Genomic DNA, 588 nt, shown 5'->3' with positions numbered 1-588 from the left:
CCCATTCACAATTGCTTCAAAGAGAATAAAATACCTAGGAATCCAACTTACAAGGGATGTGAAGGACCTCTTCAAGGAGAACTACAAACCACTGCACAATGAAATAAAAGAGGACACAAACAAATGGAAGAACATTACGTGATCATGGATAGGAAGAATCAATATAGTGGAAATGGCCATATTGCCCAAGGTAATTTATAGATTCAGTGTCATCTCTGTCAAGCTACAAATGACTTTCTTCACATAATTGGAAAAAAACTACTTTAATGTTCATATGGAACCAAAAAAGAGCCCACATAGCAAAGACAATCCTAAGCCAAAAGAACAAAGCTGGAGGCATCACGCTACCTGACTTCAAACTATATTGCAAGGCTACTGTACCCAAAACAGCATGGTACTGGTACCAAAACAGAGATATAGACCAATAGAGCAGAACAGAGCCCTCAGAAATAATACCACACATCTACAATCATCTGATCTTTGACAAATCTGTCAAAAACAAGAAATGGGGAAAGGATTCCCTATTTAATAAATGGTGCTGGGAAAACTGGCTAGCCATATGTAGAAAGCTGAAACTGGATTCCTTCC

Source organism: Mandrillus leucophaeus, unplaced genomic scaffold, assembly GCF_000951045.1.
Source record: "Mandrillus leucophaeus isolate KB7577 unplaced genomic scaffold, Mleu.le_1.0 Scaffold470, whole genome shotgun sequence".
Lineage (NCBI taxonomy): Eukaryota > Metazoa > Chordata > Mammalia > Primates > Cercopithecidae > Mandrillus > Mandrillus leucophaeus.
This window is presented reverse-complemented; position numbering follows the sequence as displayed.